General features: G+C 42.2%; 1 protein-coding gene across 1 annotated transcript in view; it reads right to left on the bottom strand.

The window, feature by feature from the left end:
• Dgkg (diacylglycerol kinase gamma) overlaps positions 1-18,591 on the bottom strand; it is a 231,081-nt gene that overhangs the window by 73,090 nt on the left and 139,400 nt on the right. The window lies entirely within an intron of this gene.

Here is an 18,591-nt window from a genome sequence, read left to right as displayed (position 1 = left end):
TGAGTTTAAGCTCCACAATCAACAACAACAACAACAAAAGAATAAATGACTCAAAACTGGGTCATTCTCATTTATGCTTTGTATCTGGGTTTGTCCATATCTACTATTCAGATCTGGGGCATGGTCTTGAGATCCCAGTTCAAGATTGATTGGCTCTGGCTGCTTGAGACCATCATCAGAGAGTGGTCTAGACCTTTACCAATTGTTCTTTCATCTCTACTCTTGGTGCAAAGTAACAATAAAGAAATCCACAAACTCATAGGATTTTCTCCATACTAAGGTTAAATTGGGGCTCTAGCCATAAAGTAGTGCCTCTTTTCTTCCCTGAAAGACATATTTTGTTCCTTTGGACTATGGACACATTCTCCTTTGATAGGCTTTCCTGAATTCTGTCTGGAATCTCTTGTCAGTATCTCCTCCAAAAGGCAGAATTCCAAGCACGATAAAGCCTGCCAAAGTCTGAAATCAGATCCTCCCGCAGTGCAGTACATAGGGGCCTGTGCTCTTTAGCGGTGCATGTGGGTGTCTCTGGGGCTCATGATCTACAATCACCCAACATGTTACCAGATGCTGCCTGTCTGACAACACACAGTCTCCTCAAAGTCCCCGAAGTACAACCAGAGAGCTGCTCAGTAATGTGAATGCCAGCACTTTCATTTGGTGACGGGCCCTCAGGTGGCACCTGGGAAGTAGGTGAGGCAGAGTGCCATCTTGTCGAGGGTTTCTTGTTAGGAGACCCTGAATTTCCAGCAGAGTTTGTCAGACAATATCTGTCCTTGCCAGCAGAAAACAGTTCCCTTCCCTCATCTAAACAAAACGAAACAACAACAAAGAAACAGCCATCAACAAAACAAAACAAAACTTCACAACGTTTGCCTGATTCTTAGCAATATTTTCTCCCTTTGAAGAATAACACAGTGACTTGTGGAAAGAAGATCACCTTCAGGCTGATTTGGCTACAGCATTCATCACGGAGTGTTGGGCTCTGGCTATACCTTTAAGGGGCAGTCCTGAGAGGCTGCCCCCTCTCCCGCCTTGGGGCTGGGTGACTATTATCCACTCCTACCTTTTCCCCGGGTCAGGAACTGGAAGGGCGGCCCAAACCAGCCCCGCCTCCCCTCTCCGAGCACATGGATATCATAATGGCACCAAGTAGAGCCCAAGGGGGCGGTCCTGTGAGCTGTGATCTCCGCCTCTGGGGGAAGTTCCATGACATCACTGTGATGGATAGACCAGATTAGCCTATCACTAGTGACTCCAGATCCCTCCCCTTCCTGCCGCCATTACTGTCATATAAATCCCTCTCCTGAGTAAACCTGTGGAATTCCGAGAAGTCTTCCCGGAGAAAGCCCGCCTATCCTGCATCCTCATTCTTAGCGTGTGAGGGGGGGAGGGGCGTCTTGCGGCCACACACACCCAAGGCTTGCAGGTAGCCCTCACTCCAGCTTTGTCACCTGCAGGATGGGCGGCTTATTCGAGGGTGAAAGGGGACTACATAGGAGGTAATAAGGCCCTACAACGGAGCAAAGCCAAGCACTGAATAGAAAGAAGTCCCCCCTGTAGGACAAGGGCGACAGGCAGGGTGGGGGTTGTGTTCCTAAGGTTGTATAGTAATTGCTTAGCTGTGTTCTCCAGTGTTCACACATTCATCAGCCCAAGAAGCTTGAATCTGAAGGCAAGAGGGAACAGTTAAGACATAGGTAGGCAAGGGCTATTTATTAGAACATAAGCCTTGACGGCCAAAGAAGGTGGTTGCTTGACTGGTTCCTCCTGCTTAGGAAGGCCGCTTTTTGGCTCCTGACCAACCAGGGCTAAAAACAGAACTGTCTAGTGGGAATGAGGCAAAACCTTGAACACCAATCCACATGTCACACTACTGTTACTGCCAAGGTGAGTCCCCAGGAATGCCAACAGAGCTCTGCCTTCCCTCTCCAGCCCAACCTGCCCCCAGCTCCTGGGAATAATCTCAGTTCCCACTTCTCACGCATTTCCTGTATGCCTGAATCCTACTAGCTGGTTCATGCACCCAAGGGTCCTCTTATTTGATCCTTATAGATGTGAAGACTGTTCTTAGGCAGATGCAAAGCCAGACAGGAATGATTTCATGGAGTCAGGCCATGTGGGATGACTGTGTCTGCTCTCCTCCCTCTCGCCACCAGCCTTTCTGGATGTGATGGTGATAGATCAAGTTACCAGCGTTCTTTGCTTAAGCCACTTGTTTGCCACTCTGAGCACATTTCCCTGTAGAAACAATATTATATTGAAGTTGATGTCTCAACTAACCACAAAGGCCAATTAACCCACTTGGTACCCAAAGTATGTTGTCTAGTGTTGGTGACAGATTGGTGAAGCTGAAGTTTGGGTTAGAAGTCAGAAAGACTTGAGTTCAAGCTGTAGTTCAAACATTTTCTTGCTATCTGGTTTTAGGCAAATCATTGAGTCTCTTAATTACCTCATCTTTGAATTGGGTTAGTATTATCTAGCTTCAGTGGATGATGGTTAATATTACTTGAGAATATGTATGTATCTGTGTCCATGTGTTTTGTATTCAAATATAACCAAACTAGAACTTTATTCCCATGTATAGAACTGGCTTTGAGGCCTCTTGGGTTCCAATTTCAGCTTGAACTATAAGTAGTACATATTTTTCCTGCCGAGTTTGGATTGAGGATCATGGCTTTCTTTAGTTTTTTTCATAAAGAAAGGAGGCTTTTCTACCCTAGGGCTTCTGGTGGTAGCCCCAGGCCAGAATTTTTATTAGGATCAGGCCAGAGATGCGAGAGGCTGGAAGGGTGAGAGGAAGCACACACTTCGCTAAGCATCAAATTTCTTTCTTTCCCTATCACAGGCTTCTCCTCCTAAGTTTCAACAAGTTAGATACCTCCTGGCCAGATTAGGTCCAGAAAAAACTTTCTACTACCTCTCACTCAAGTCTTGACACTGTCAGCAAGATAAGTAAAACATTAATTAGAAGCCAGGTACTGTTAGCTTACACCTGTAACCTTTCTACCCTGGAGGCCAAGATCTGAGAATCTCAGTTCAAAGCAAGCCTGGGCAGAAAAGTTTCTGAGAGGGCTGGGAAGGTGGCTTAACAGTAGAGTGCTTGCTTGCCTTGCATTCATGAAGAGTCCTCAGTACCATATAAACTGAAAAAGCTAGAAGTGGTACCATGGCTCAAGTAGTAGATTGTGACCTTGAGCAAAAAGAAGTCAGGGACAGTGCTCAGGCCCTGAGTTCAAGCCCCAGGACTGGCAAAAACGAACACAACAAAAAACAAAATGAAAAACAGTTCCTGAGACTCTTACTCCAAAAGCCAGAAGTGGAGCTATGGCTTCAAGTGGTGGAGCATTAGCCTTGAGTGAAAAATCAAAGGGAGAGTGCAAGATCTGGAATTCAAGCCCCAGTACCAGCACACACCAAAATAATCATTAGATGGGACAGGTGCCTGGGTAAATGTATACCCCTCTTCCTATTCCATGTCCCTCCGGTGCCATGCAAAAAAGCTTCAAGAGCAAAACGTCACCCAGAGCTTGGGCTGCCTGAGAAGCCTGAAGTATACACTGCCAGCAAAAACCTTTTTATTTCATCCTTCTAAAAAATTTCTGCCATATGTTCTGTGCTTTGCTTCCATTCTGACGTTTGCAACTTCTTATAGTTGAGCATGCATTCTTAACACCTATCTTGGTGGCCATGATTTCTGTGAGCCTGTCATCCCTTGTCAATGCCTAGTACTGTTCTGTGGCTTTGTGCTCTACTCCATTGCTACCTGCTGTCTCTAGGCCAAGCTGATGCCCTAAGGAACAGAACTGGTTCAATTTGCCCCTCTCACTGTGCAGTTGGCAGAAGAGTTAACTGTAGACGTGGCCCCAATGTTCCTCCCTGCCAATTCCTTGGGAGATCTGCTTGGCACTATCCTCTGCCATGCCTCTTATTTCTAGCTCACACCTGCTACCCCTCTGTGGGCTGTGGCTTTAGAGTTTCATTCTATACTTTATCCCCTTTCAATCTCATTTTAAAGCTCTCCTGTGTAGCCTACAAGTCTCTGGCCAAAACAAATCCCCTTTGGCTTATGAGACAAGCTCCTAATTCCTGGCCAGGGCCCTCTCTTTCCAGAATCTAAATGCCTGGTCCAGAAGAGCCGTTTTTCAGATTAGCTGTGTTCTTCCCACATGCCCATTTCTTGTAAAATCCTTTTATTCTGCTTTTGCCTGTTTTCAGTAGGCTAGCATCTATGTTAATGTCTTTTTAATATTGTATAAAAAGAAATATGTAGTTTTTTATATCTTTGTTGGTTGTGGGGCTTGAACTCAGGGCCTGGGTGCTGTCCCTGGACGTTGGGTCTAGCACTCTACCACTTTGAGCCACAGTGCCACTTCTGGTTTTCTGGTGATTCATTGGATATAAGAGTCACATGGGTTCTCCTGCCTGGGCTGTCTTGAACTGCAATCCTCAGATCTCAGTCTCCTGAGTAGCTAGCATTACAAGAGTGAGCCACAGGTGCCCAGCAAGAAATATTTTCAACTGAGTGTTTCCCAAGTGTGTTTCAGACTGGTTCCAACCTCCCCCCCCCCATCTTCTAGTCACTTTCCTGTCACCATCCTGTGGCATATATGCTAACCAACATGATCACTGTGCCACCTGTGGAAAGAAGATGGCTTGGGTCACTTTAGACTCATCTTCAGTTGAATCTCATGATGAACATTTAGGTGTCTTGTTCTCTGCCTCCAGAAGGCCTGTATCGATCCTCATATATACAACTACTAGATACAGCCTCATGCTTTCATTCTCCCAAGCAAGCACTGAGCATTTTCTCTTCATTTCCATGTTATATCGAATGCTTAATCAGACTCTGACTTCATGTTTTCTTTGACTTCCTGAGTTCCATTTCTACTTTTCTTTTTGTATTGGAACTGGGGCTTGAACTCAGGTCCTCACACTCTCACTTGACTTTTCTACTCAAGGCTGGCACTCTACCACTTGAACCATACCTCCACTTCTGGTCTATAGACTTTTCTGTCAGGGCTGGTTTTGAGCCATGATCCTCAGATATCAGTCTCCTGAATAGTTAGAATCACAAGCATGAGCCACAGGTTCTTAAACTGAGTCCCATTACATTTTGAATCACATCTTTCCTTCCTTCCTTCCTTCCTTCCTTCCTTCCTTCCTTCCTTCCTTCCTTCCTTCCTTCCTCCCTCCCTCCCTCCCTCCCTCCCTCCCTCCCTCCCTTCCTTCCTTCCTTCCTTCTCTTCCTCTTCCCTCCCTCTCCTCTCCCTCTCTTTCTTCCATTCCCCTCCTTTCCCCTCCTTCCCTCCCTTCCTCCCTCCCTTCTTCCCTCCCTCCTTCCCTCCCTCCCTCCCTCCCTCCCTCCCTTCCTTCCTTCCCCCCTCTCTCTTTCTTTCTTTCTTTTTTTCTCTTTCTTTCTTTCTCTGGTCCTGGGGCTGGAACTCTAGGCCTGGCCTGGGCACTGTTGCTGAGTTTCTTTGGCTCAAGGCTAGCACTCCACCACTTGAGCCACAGCTCTACTTCTGTGCCATCCCCCACCCCCAACCTGCAATAGCTTATTGGAGATAAGCATCTCACAGACTTTCCTGTCTGGGCTAGCTTCAAACCACAATCCTCAAATCTCAGTCTCCTGAGTAGCTAGGATTATAGGTATGACCACCTGTACCTGGCCTGAATCATGTTTTCTGACATCTGAGAATCTTTGTCAAGGCAAATACATTAATTCCTTGAGTTCTCCTGAGGCCTGTTTATTTTCTTCTTTGGAAGGAGTCAGCTTACATTGATAATACCAATAATTGTGGGCACAGTTAAACAAAATAAAAATTGGCTTTAATCACATCCTTACATTCATAATTCCTGCATATCAATGTAACAACTTGGTGGTCCAATGATCTCATAGGCCTGGGAATGTGTTTGTCCAGTAGCTTTAAAAATTGGGAAATTATTTATAATATACAACTATATGTATATAACTATAGTTATATATATACATATAATTATATCTATCTATTTATAAATCTATCCACCTATAGTGTAGCATATAGTTATATACCACACACTTTGAGCCCATCTTCTCTTGAGAAACTATATCTATTAATACCTGATTTCTAGTCTGACAACAACTGGCTGGAGTTGAACACTGGCTGTTCCCTTCCCACACTCTTTCATGCTCCCCTGAGCTACAGTTTCCACCAGCCCTGAAGCCTCATGGCCATATGCTTCCCTTGTTTATATTAACTACCTGGTCTCTATGGGCCTGGGCATTACAAAGAAACCTTTGTAGTTTCTTCCTGGAAATTGTCTTGGAAACTGCCTCAGAAGTGTCTCTCTGGGCTGGGAATATGGCCTAGTGGCAAGAGTGCTTGCCTTGTATACATGAAGCCCTGGGTTCAATTCCCAAGCACCACATACATAGAAAACAACCAGAAGTGGTGCTGTGGGTCATGTGGTAGAGTGCTAGCCTTGAGCAAAAAGAAGCTAGGGACAGTGCTCAGGCCCTGAGTCCAAGCCCCAGGACTGGCAAAAAAAAAAAAAAAAAAAGAAAAAAGAAAAAAAAAGTGTCTCTCTCACTTCCTTCCCGGTTTGCTTTATCCCATCTGAGGAACTGGCACCTTTGTTGTTGAGTCCTAACACATGTCTGACTTCAAGGGCTGACTCAAGCTCTTGGGTGTTTGCAAGGACCTAACACAGAAATAAAATATACACGTCTACTTCTAGGAAAAATACTTGTTGTTCTGTGTTTATAACAGGGGCAAACACAGTAGGCTATCATTCTATTATCCCAAATACTAAGTAACAAATTTATCTTTTAAGTGCCGGACAAATAATTTAAGTTCACATTTACCTTTCTTTTGAATTTTCCACTTTGCACACACAATGATTACTATGAATTTTAATAACACACTATCAAGTTAATTATTAAGAGACAAATGAGTAGGCTATCAAGTCCTTTAAATCTTTACTTCTCATCCATCAATATGTTGCTAATTATCTCCTTTATTTTTCAGATTTACCAGTTAGATGGGGGTAGGGGAAGAAAAAAGATAAGTAAAATCATGAACTAGGTTATCAGCTCAATTTCAAAAGTCTCCTGTTATATTCTCTATACCCCTAACCTTGTGCATGTTTGCAGAAACCCTGGGTATAAGCCATCTCTATCCCTCTTCCCCACCCAAATTCAGAAACAAGGTAAAAGCAGAAGAGGAAAGGGAAACCAGACAAATTGGCATGCTCTGTGCTGACAGCTCCAATAAAAGCTTCATTAAGATGAATGCTCTGAGATTTTAATTTATCTAGGAGCCTCTCACTGGCTCTTACCCTAGGGTCACCCAAAGCTGGGGATTACCAACACACTTTCAGCTTCTTGAGTTCAAAGGCAATGTAGGGTGCTTGGCTTGATTGGCACTTTGGAATGGCCTCTAAAAAGGTCTACTCTTAAGATTAAAGGGACTCTTCATTCAGTAGAATAGAAGACATCTTGTTGTTAGGCAGTGAGGAATTTCAACCTAAGTGTAGGTTCAATAAATATGAATATCCAGCAAATTACATAAGCCCTTGGCACTTCAGTAACTTGAAGGGATAGAATACATTCTTGGAACCAAGAGAGCCCTTCTTTCATTGAAGAGCATGAAAAGATTGTGAAAATGTTCTCTTAGTAAAATGTGAAGTGGTAGGACCCCTTTCCCTCAACATCAAAATTTAAACACTCATGCAACCTTCAAAGTACAAAAATCTACAGATCTTCAAAGTTGAGGTTCGAGGACCCTCCACAGAAGGGGTTTATGGAGTGGTTTATAGGGAAGATAGTTAAAATCTAAAGTCCTGTTCAAAGCCGAGATTCCCTGACTTATTATTAAAGATAATAACAACAGCATCATGCATCTGAATGACAGATTCTACAGTGTTTGGAGATTATATAGATGTATCTACATAATCATCTATTTATTATCTATCTATCATCTATTGACATCTAGCCTCTATATCAGCATCTTCTACTTGCAAATTCTTACAGCAATCCATTGCATTAGATTAAAACTGGTAAAAATTCAAGTTTATTTTTTTTTCTGTTCCAATTTTCCTACATACTTTGTGGGATAGTTGTAGGTTTCACTTATACACTGGAAAACCAAGAACCAGAGAGGTGATTGCCTTCCCAATGGTATAATGGTAAATGAGAGATGGGGTGAGGGCTGAAACACAGCTTTTAGGATGTGAAATGTAAGGAAAATCAGGCATTTGTATTTACATTTCGCAGCATGGCTACACAGCATGCCATAACAGTTAGCTATAAAGCCCAGGGTTTCTTGAGAAATAATTTAGTTCTTCCACTAAAAGAATTCCTAACTATCCTGATAAGTTTAGTGAAATGCTGCTTTAAAACCCACCTTTGGTGGGCTGGGGATATGGCCTAGTGGCAAGAGTGCTTGCCTCATAGACATGAAATGAAGCCCTGGGCTCAACTCCCCAGCACCACATACAGAGAAAACGGCCAGAAGTGGTGCTGTGGCTAAAGTGGCTAAAGTGGCATAGTGCTATCCATGAGCAAAAAGAAGCCAGGGACAGTGCTCAGGACCTGAGTCCAAGCCCCAGGACTGGCAAAGCAAAAACAAAAACAAAACTTTCCTTTGGTTAAAAATGAATGCATTAGGGCTGGGGATATGGCCTAGTGGCAAGAGTGCCTGCCTCATATACATGAGGCCCTGGGTTCGATTCCCCAGCACCACATATACAGAAAATGGCCAGAAGTGGCGCTGTGGCTCAAGTGGCAGAGTGCTTGCCTTGAGCAAAATGAAGCCAGGGACAGTGCTCAGGCCCTGAGTTCAAGGTGCAGAACTGGCAAAAAAAAAAAAAAAAGAATGCATTAAAAATGTATTTAGAGCTGAGCACCAGTGGCTTAGAGGTCTGTAGTTCCAAGCCAGCCAGAAAGGAAAGTCCTCAAGACTCCATGTCTAAAATAACCAGCAGGGCTGGGGATACGGCCTAGTGGCAAGAGTGCTTGCCTCGTATACATGAAGCCCTGGGTTTGATAGAAAACGGCCAGAAGTGGCGCTGTGGCTCAAGTGGCAGAGTGCTAGCCTTGAGCAAAAAGAGGCCAGGGACAGTGCTCAGGCCCTGAGTCCAAGGCCCAGGACTGGCAAAAAAAACCAAAAAAAAAAAAAACCCAGCAAAAAAGGCTGGGTTGGGGGTGTGGCTCAAGCAACAGGCCACCAGATGAATGAATATAAGGCCCTGAGTTCAATCCTTCATACAAAAAAGAGTTCAAATTAGTCATTTGATTTTTTTTTGAGAATTTCTATAACTCTTTCACCTTATTTTTCAATTTCCTTATAATACAATTTTTAATTACAAACATTTTAAAGAAAATATTAGAGGATGAATACAGTATTTCCATTCATTTTAAATATAAAGATGGACTTTATTCTATCATAAAAAATTCACTTGTGTACATGGGTAATAATTTCCCAAGGTTCTAATGAGTAAAGGACAATAGAATGCTAATGAGTTCTGACATTCTGTTCTTCTTGAGAGCTTAAACCAAAGAAGCACACAAACCACATGTCATGTTAAATTAAGTTTAAAAGCCACCAAAATTGACTTGTTCCTGAGAATATCTGAAATTGTAATGGTAAGTTAGAGAGAATGACATGGATTTTGTTGTTGTTTTCCAATATAAATTTCTACTTCCTTAGCCAAAGAGCATGCTTTAAAGTTCAAGGATGGGAAGAGAGTTTTGTTAGTGCAATTTTCAAAACCCTCACATGAACGAATGCTCCACATTAGCAGAGCTGGGTGACCTCATCTCTCTCCTGACACCCCTCTTCTTTGTTTCCCATGGGGAGTCCCCTCTTTCTCTCTCTCTTCACCTGATCTAATACTCTGCATCATTTGACACTTCAATGAGACCTCAGTGTTTCTGTTTGTCTGAAACCTTCTGCCGTGGAAACTTTGAAAGTCATCTTTCCCCTAACTGTACCCTCACCCACTTTTGGGTTGATGTACAAACTCCTGTCAGATGAGGAAACTCATCTTGCTGTAGCTGCCTCCCCCTGCCTTTCCACTTCCCTTGAAAGCTCTTCTTTTCTGCTCCTGTCCAGTGTCCTCTCATACATGTGTCCTTTGTCCAGGCTGCTTCCCAACTCCTTGCTTGCCTGGGTTCCTTCTCTGGTTGGTGAAGACCCATTTCTCTCTCAAAAGCTACCTTCTTTATGAGGCCTTACTCCACTTTGTAGTAGGTCCTTCTGCAACATTGTCATGGTTTGTATCTGCTGGTTCAAACAAAGTTTGTGGCTCAAGCCTGTAATCCTAGATACTCAAGAAGCTGAGACCTAAGGATTGTGGTTTGAAGCATCTAGGCAGACAAATCTGACACTCATATCTCCAATTAACCAGCAAAAAGCCAGAAGTGGAGAAGTGGATCAAGTGGTAGAGCTCCAGCCTTGAGCAAAAAAGCTAAGAGTGAGAAGGCCTGAATTCAAACCTCAGTACTGGGCCCAAAACAAACAAACACCCAACAAAACTCACTCTATTATGTAATTTTTTCTTTTTGTGTGTGAAGACTTGGGAGAAGGTTGGTGTGGGTTGAATTGTGTTCCTTAGGAGAGGGAAAATGCATTGAAGTCCTAAATCTCCTTATTTGTGAATGAGATCTTATGTAATCAAGAGATATAGTTTAGATACATTTGTGTTATCCTAGAGTAAAGTGTATCTAATCCAACCACAGGTCTTTCATGAAGAGGGAAATTTTGGATGCAATACAGGAAAAACTCCTGTAAAAATGGCAGGTTTGGCTGAAATAGATCCAAGCCAAGGACCATCTGCAACCAGTAGAAGGAGAGAGGCATGAGTACATTTTTAAGCCTACATTTGCTAGCTTTAGACATCTTGACCTCCAAGGCTGTGAGGAAATAAAATCCTGTTATTTGGGGCCACCTTATTGTGGTGATTTGTGACCAGAGCCCTAGGATGTTGATGTGGTTGGCATGACTTCTGTGTGGGGGTACAAACTGAGGAGTTCCTGAAAAGAAAGGGCTGTGGTGATCTCCCTTTTTTCTTAGCCCCAATATAATGTTAGCTAACACAAAGTGGAAGCTGAAAGCATTTTGCCTGACTGACGACACAAACTCAGTTATAACTCCTCTAGTTGAAGTATAGTGAGTTCCAGACAGGCACAGACTGTTCTCTGAGGGAAAGCTTATGAATGAGCTGGAGAGGTAATAAGATAGTACACAAAGAATAATGAATTATAGAAGTAAAAAAGGACAAATTGAATGGAGGAAAAAAATCTGTGAAAAATCTTGTAGATGAATTCTAAGAGGAAGTTAAACATTGATGTGGCGACCAGGGCTGCTGCTGATTAGGGAGTGAATACTCAGAATATCCTGGGCAGCACTTTGAAAAGATAGCGTTGAGGCCCCAGGAAACGATGATACACTTGACAAGCAGTTAAGGGCACAAGGGCATCTGTGTGGGGAAAGAATGAAATGGAGTGCATCACTGAGGATCTTATATAAAAGCAAGGGAACTTAAGTTCTGAAAAAGGGACATGGATGGTGGCATTGGTATAGGGAAGGAAGCCATGATGGGATGGTGAGAGCCAGAAGAAGGTGGTTTGTATACTCTGGAGGCTGAGATCTGGGGATCATACTTCAAAGCCAGACTGGGCAGAAAAAACTGTGAGACGCTTATCTCCAATTAAGTAGCAAAAAGCCTTGATTGAAAAATCTAAAGCAGAGTACCCTGGTCCTGAGTTCAAGCCCCAGTACCAAAACACACACACACACACACACACACACACATACTCACACACACACACGATAGGGTGAGGGTGGCTATGGAAATCCTGAGGATGGAACATTTAGGGACAAATGGAAGCTGAGTTGCATAGTAGGGGGCAAAAGACTCTTGCCCCTGGTGTGGGCCTAGTGTGTGACAGGCATACCATTGGGTTCAGAGAAGATAATATGTTTGGCATTTGAAGCTTTCTGTTTGGGAAACTTTCATAAGTGATTCCACAATTTCTCTCAAGAATTTATTTCAGCCTGTAATGTTCTCTAAGCCTAAAGATTCCTCTTCTCATCCAAAATAGCACTACTCCTCCCCATCCTTTTCTCAGCTGAGATGGAGAGTCAGGGGTATAGTCATTATTTCATCCTCTGAATCTTTCACTGGACACATACATTCAATAGGTTCTTGATTTCTCTACAGAAAAATAAGTTTTATTTATTTATGGTTTTCACATGGTTCCTTTGACTCTGTGCCTTCTTCTCTAGTTTCTTTCTGTCATGGGACACCAAGCTGGGCACATGGAAAGATGGAAGTATGGCAGAGTACATGGAAATTGTAGAGTCACACAGGCCTAGGTTTGAACAGGAGCTTCCTTATGAACTAGTGTGCAAGATGCGTGGTGTGTAAGATGCATTTTTCCCAGTCTTCTCATCTGTAAAATGGATCAACAATATTTACCTTATACTTGAGGTTGTATCAAGTGCTGTATGTAAGAAATGGAAGGTTGTCAATAGATGATGGCCACTATTTTGGTATGGTTGGAGGAGGATATTGGGTATATCACCTTTCCAAACAACCATTCTCCTTGTCACTCATGCCACAGAGCTCAGATAGCAGCCCTTACTGTCTCTGATGATCAAGAAGAACAGAAAATGGCCCTGCTGAGATACAGAAAAATCATGTACAGGTCCTGGAATTGAGCTGATGAGCCCTAATTTATTCTGCACAAAAACAGAGCTGTAAAACATATCATATAACTATTTCAGTTGCAAAGGGAGTTGAATAATGTCTTTGAAATTCTCATATTGACTAAATAAAATCATTGGGATCTTTTTTCCTTTGTTTGTCAGTCCTGGGGCTTGAACACTCAGAGAAGGGGTTAGAAAGCTTGAGCCTTTTTTTTTTTTCTTTTTTTCAAATTTTTATTATCAAACTGAGGTACAGAGAGGTTACAGTTTCATATGTTAGGCATTGGATACATTTCTTGTACTGTTTGTTACTTTGTCCCTCATACCCCCCTCCCTCCTCCCCCCCCTCCCCCGCCCCCCCCCCCAGGTGTTCAGTTCACTTACACCAAACAGTTTTGCAAAGCTTGAGCCTTTTATTTTGGGTGCTTAATTGGAGATAAGAATCTCATGGACTTTCTTGCCTAGGCTGGCTTTAAACCTCAGTCCTCAGATCTCAGCCTTCTGAATAGTTAGGATTATTTATAAGCAAGTGCTGCCAGTTCCCAGCTGTTGGGATTTTTAAGGGGAAAAGGAACTAATCAAACTCCTGCTACAGTGGGAGTTTGCAGCTGCTTTCTATCATTTTTCTTTCATAACTGGTAAAGGTTTTGGTAATAATGTTTAATGCTACTGTAATTGTATAATAAGGTTTTAAGGAGAATATACAATATAGTTTCCCTCACATGGTACAGTGGAAGTGCTGAAAGAAGATATGTTATGATGCAGACAGACATTTTGTTTTATGGGGATCAGGGTACCATATATTTTATTCCTTTTCAGTATTTTTTTTTTCAGTAGTGGGGCTTGAACTCAGGATGTTACTCTTGCTAGGCAAGTCCTTTACCACTGAAGCCATGCTCCTAGTCTGATGATTCTTTTTCTTTCAATAAACTTGAATGACTTGTTAAAAAATAACAATATAACTAATATTCTAAACTATTTATAATGATACTATAATATACTATGTAATAACACTGTTTGATGTATTATTAAAGTATTTACTAAAATACATGGATATTTTGGTTATAAAAACTTCTAATCAAGATAAATAAAAAGAATGCCTGGCAGTGGTGACTCTTGCCTGTAATCTCAGCTACTCAAGAGGCTGAGAGCTGAGGATCATGGTTTAAAGCTAACCTGGGCAGCAAAGTCTATGAGACATTTTATCTTCAATGAACTTCAAAAAAGCTGAAAGTAGAGATGTGGCTCAAGTGGTAGAGTGCCAGCTTTGAGTAAAAAAGCCAAGTGAGAGAGCAAGATACTGAGTTCAAGCCCCAGTACACACACACACACACACACACACACACACACACACACACACACACAAATGGAAAAAGAAAGCATGACTTACTCTACCACTAGTAGATATTTATCTTGTCTATCTTAAAGAATCACCAAATCTTAAGAGTTTTAAAGGCTCCTGAGTCATCTAATATGACTATTATCTACTGTGAGATGTCTTTGTAATAAAAGAATATTAATAACAATAATAATAGCTACCATTGATGTGCCAGTTTCTAATAAGCACTTTAAATGCATAGTTTTGTAGAATCTTCAAAAGAAACCTATGAGCTAACAGACTTTCAGGAGGCTGAATAATGTCCTGAAGATGTCCATGTGCTAATGCTTAGAAACTGAATAGATGAGATTATGTGGCAAAGAGGACTCAGAGTTGGAGATGGGATTTAAATTGTTAGTCTGCTGATTTAAGATGGGAAGAGTATCCAGGGTTATCTGCGTGGGACCAATGTAATCACAGAGTCCTTAGAAATGAAAGGGGAAGGCAAAAGAAAGATCATCAGAGAAATGTAACTAGAAAAAGACTAGTTAAGGCTGATTTTAAAGATGGAAGGAGTCCAGACAAGAACCTGTGGTTCATACCTTTAATTCTAGCTACTAAGGAGGCTGAGATCTGATCATCACAGTTCAGAGCCAGCCAGGCAGAAAAATCTGAGGGATTCCATCTGTAATTAACCAGCAAAATGCTAAACTGAAGGTATGACTCAAGAAGTAGAATACCAGCTGAGCAAATATAAGGCTCTGAATTCAAACCCCAACACAGGGAAAAAAGAACACTTTATTTTTTCAAATTTGAAGTCAATAATCACTACTTCCCATACCTTCTTTTCTTTGGGTAAAAGAGTGCAGCTTCAGCCTTTTGTGTTAGGACATGGTTGAAAGTTCCAGTAGTATCTTGACCTTTCCCTTCTGGAAAGTATCCGGACTGTCAACACCCACTAAAGACCCAGCCAATTCCCACCTTACTTTGAGTTTGTGTACTTTGATTTTTTTTCCCCACAAGGTTATCATTTTAACCTTAACCTTCTGAACTTGGTTACATACTACATCTTGAGTTCTTTGATAGAAATGCTTCTAGAAACAAAGCAATCAAATGCTGATAACTTTTGGATTGTTTGATGAATGTATTGAAAACAGCTAGCTTTCCAGTTCCTTCTGATATTATCACAGGCTCTTTCCACTCTTTGTTGACAGGGATACTATCTTCCTATTTCTAGCTGAAAGGGACTAGAAGAAAAGTCCTGTTAAGCTGCAATAAAGAACTATTCTGACAGGGTGCTAGTAGCTCATACCTGTAATCCTAGGTACTCAGGGGGCTGAGATCTGAGGACTGCAGTTTGAAGCCAGCTAGGGCAGGAAAGTCTGTGAGACTCTTATCTCCAAGTAACCAGCAAAAGCCAGAAGTAAAGCTGTGGCACAAGTGGTAGAGCTCCAAGCTTGAGTGAAAAAGCCAAGGGATACTGCCCAGGTCCTGAGTTCAGGCCCCAGTACTGACACATTAAAAACAGAAAACTAAACAAAAAAAGAACCACATACACAAAAACCCAATTCTGGCGAAGTGGCACGTAACATCTCTGTAGGGCTTCCTGAGGCCATGGACTGCTCCTAAGTATTCTGAGAGGTTGAACTGACTGGAGTTACACAGACTTGCAAGCCAGGAGGAAACTGAAGGCCATGCCAGAAGCCAATGTGATTTCATCAGATTATTTAAACTATTATGAATGTTAGGGCAGAGAGAGCTACACACAAATAGTAACAGTAGCCTCCCCAAATCTTTGATCATCATAGCTTGAAAAGATCCTGTGGCTGCTCTCTTGTTTATGCAAATAATCAAGGGTTGACTGTAAACAAATAATTCAGCCAAAAAAAAACACAACAACAAAAAACCCCAACAACCTTGAACTTTTGCAATTGCATAATGATGAGTGCCTGGTGAAAAGCACATGAGCTCATATTTCATTCACTTCATTCTCTGACTCTCTCAAAGAGAGTGCAAGAGTGGGGAAATTTCACACACACACACACACACACACACACACACACACACACACACACACTACTGGTTCTGAGGCTTGAACTCAAGGCCTGGGCACTGTCCCTTAGTTTTTTGTCCAAGTCTGGCACTTTACCACTGGGGCCAAGCTCCACCTTTAGTTTTTTTGTGTGTGATTAAATGGAGATAAGAGCCTCACAGATTTTCTTTCTTTAAAAATTAAAAAAAAATTACTTATTTCTTGTCAAAGTGATGTAAAGAGGGGTTATAGTTTCATACGTTAGAACATGGGTACATTTCTTGCACTAGTTGTTACTTCCTCCTTCATTCCCCCCTCTCTCTTCCCCTTTTCCCTCTCCCCCCACAAGTTGTTCAGTTGGTTTACACCAAATGGTTTTACAAGGATTGCTTTTCGAGTCGTTTGTCTCTATCCTTTGTCTCTCGATTTTGATATTCCCTTTCACTTCCCTAGTTCTAATATCAGTATATACAGTATCCAGGGTACTCAGATGAGACACAGTGATAGCACAGGGATAACCACAGGAAGGGGATACAAGAGAATCATCAACAAAAGAAGCTACGGTTTTACATGGCATGTTGAAAGTAATTACAACAGTGATATAACACTCGTTTCCATAACATGGAGTTCATTTCACTTAGCATCATCTTATGTGTTCATAAGGGCATAGCTATTGGGCTTTTGTGATCCTCTGCTGTGACTAGCCTAAACCTGTGCTAATTATTCCCTATGAGGGAAACCATAGAGTCCATGTTTCTTTGGGTCTGGCTCACTTCACTTAGTATAATTTTTTCCAAGTCTTTCCATTTCCTTATGAATGGGCAATGTCATTCTTTCTGATAGAGGCACAAAATTCCACTGTGTATATGTACTACATTTTCCTGATCCATTCATCTATTGAGGGGCATCTGGGTTGGTTCCATAGTTTAGCTATGACAAATTGTGCTGCAAGGAACATTCTTGTCCTGGACAGCTACAATACTCAGATCTCAGTCTTCTGAGTAGCTGAGATTACAGACATAAGCCACCAGAGCCTGGCTGACAATCTTTTTTTAAAGCCTAAACATTTAAGCCTCTCTGTCAGAACTCGCTTGAACACAAAGCATAAGGTTTACGTTTCCTTCAGGATACGTTTCCTTAGGATAATAATGAAAACAGAAAATGCCACAATCATCTTCACTTAGTGGTTTTCCAAATCTCAAACATTTGAAAAAAATAGTTTGGCTTATTTGGGGATACACATACACACACACACACACACACACACACACACACACACACACACACACACACTTGCATAGCTGGATAACTAGTATAGTATTTTTTTGTGGGGAGGGGTGCTGAGTACTGAAAGAAGAGAAGTAAAGCCCAACTTAGAGCACAGAAGGAAAACACTCACTATGAAAACTTTTACTCTTGCCATTACTGTTACTGCTATTGAACCTTTGGGCTTTGGGAAAGTCAAACATCTGGGCTGTACTATTGGGCTACTTCCCAGAGCTCCTGGAAAGAATGACTTCCAATGGCTTCATTGTCAGATAACAGTATCTTATGTAAATGGTGATATACTGTAAGCTGGGGCTGCAGAACACACCATTTTGGCACTGAAGACAAGAGGCCCTTTCACTGTTTAGAGTGGTGTGTCTGAAGTTAGCTAGTTTCTGTTGGACCTTTCCCCCGAAATCTTCTGTGTTTAGGTAAGGGTAGGGGTGAGCAGAGGTGGGTGATCAGGCATCAGTCACATCTCCATCATCTCACTGCCCAGGCAACCTGCCCACCCAGCAGCTGTGTCCTGTATGGTTGCAGCTAGCCAGCAGTAAGTACTCACAAAACCCATGGCATCTGTCCTGTCCCCTCTCTACTCACTGCCATTCTGCTCCATGATGCCTGGCCTCCATCCAGCTTTTAGCTTTTGGACTTCAGTCCACTGCTATTCAGGTCCAAACCCCTGTCTCATGCAGCCAGGCGAAAGAATTTCCTCCACAGTTCTAGTCCTAGAAAACCCAGCCCAATTCAACCCTGGCTGACTGGCACCATCATCCCATCCTCCAAGAAAGACTTGACCAGCTTTGCTGAATCACAGCTGGTGACTTCCAAGTTTTGGTTGTCCTCTAACTTTCCAGTTTAATGGCCCAGATGATAGAATCAAGATCTTGTAAGAACTGAATCCCATTTGTCACTCTATTGAAACAGACTGGGTTTCAATGTTTAATCGGTGATCAAAAGCAATGTTTCCCTTATGTTTGCTATTCAATGTTATTTAGCAACCAATGTCTGTTGAGAACCTACTTGGTGCCATGAACTTAATGTTTTACTTCACGACACGAGAATAACAACCTTGTAAAATTTTCAAGGGAGGAAGCAAAGGATTAAAAAGATTAACTCTTCTCCAAGGTCAAACAGCAAGTAAGTGATGGAGCCAAACTTTGATGCCAGCTTGGGATATACCCTGATGCCTTCTGCTATAAATATCTATGAAGCAATTAGTTTTTTGCAAGATGTATCGCCAATCTGCCAAGGACTCAAGCTACATTAGGGTTTCTGGG

The sequence above is a fragment of the Perognathus longimembris genome, chromosome 5 (assembly GCF_023159225.1).
Source record: "Perognathus longimembris pacificus isolate PPM17 chromosome 5, ASM2315922v1, whole genome shotgun sequence".
In the NCBI taxonomy this organism is placed as follows: Eukaryota; Metazoa; Chordata; class Mammalia; order Rodentia; family Heteromyidae; genus Perognathus; species Perognathus longimembris.
This window is presented reverse-complemented; position numbering and strand designations above follow the sequence as displayed.